Source organism: Seriola lalandi, unplaced genomic scaffold, assembly GCF_002814215.2.
Source record: "Seriola lalandi dorsalis isolate HSWRI2012SDOR001 ecotype SW California unplaced genomic scaffold, Sedor1 jcf7180002053882, whole genome shotgun sequence".
NCBI lineage: Eukaryota > Metazoa > Chordata > Actinopteri > Carangiformes > Carangidae > Seriola > Seriola lalandi.
The window spans coordinates 28,080-28,502 of NW_019524435.1; positions in this window are offsets into that span (position 1 = coordinate 28,080).

A 423-nucleotide genomic window follows, 5' to 3' on the forward strand; every position below is an offset into this window, starting at 1 on the left:
TATTTACAGTTGTATCCAGTTATATCCAGTTATATACAGTTATTTACAGTTATATACAGTTATATACAGTTATATACAGTTATATACAGTTATATACAGTTATATACAGTTATATACAGTTATATACAGTTATATACAGTTATTTACAGTTATATACAGTTATATACAGTTATTTACAGTTATATACAGTTATATACAGTTATATACAGTTATTTACAGTTATATACAGTTATATAGTTATATACAGTTGTATACAGTTATATCCAGTTATATACAGTTATATACAGTTATTTACAGTTATATACAGTTATTTACAGTTATATACAGTTATATACAGTTATATACAGTTATATACAGTTATTTACAGTTATATACAGTTATTTACAGTTATATACAGTTATATACAGTTATATACAGTTATAT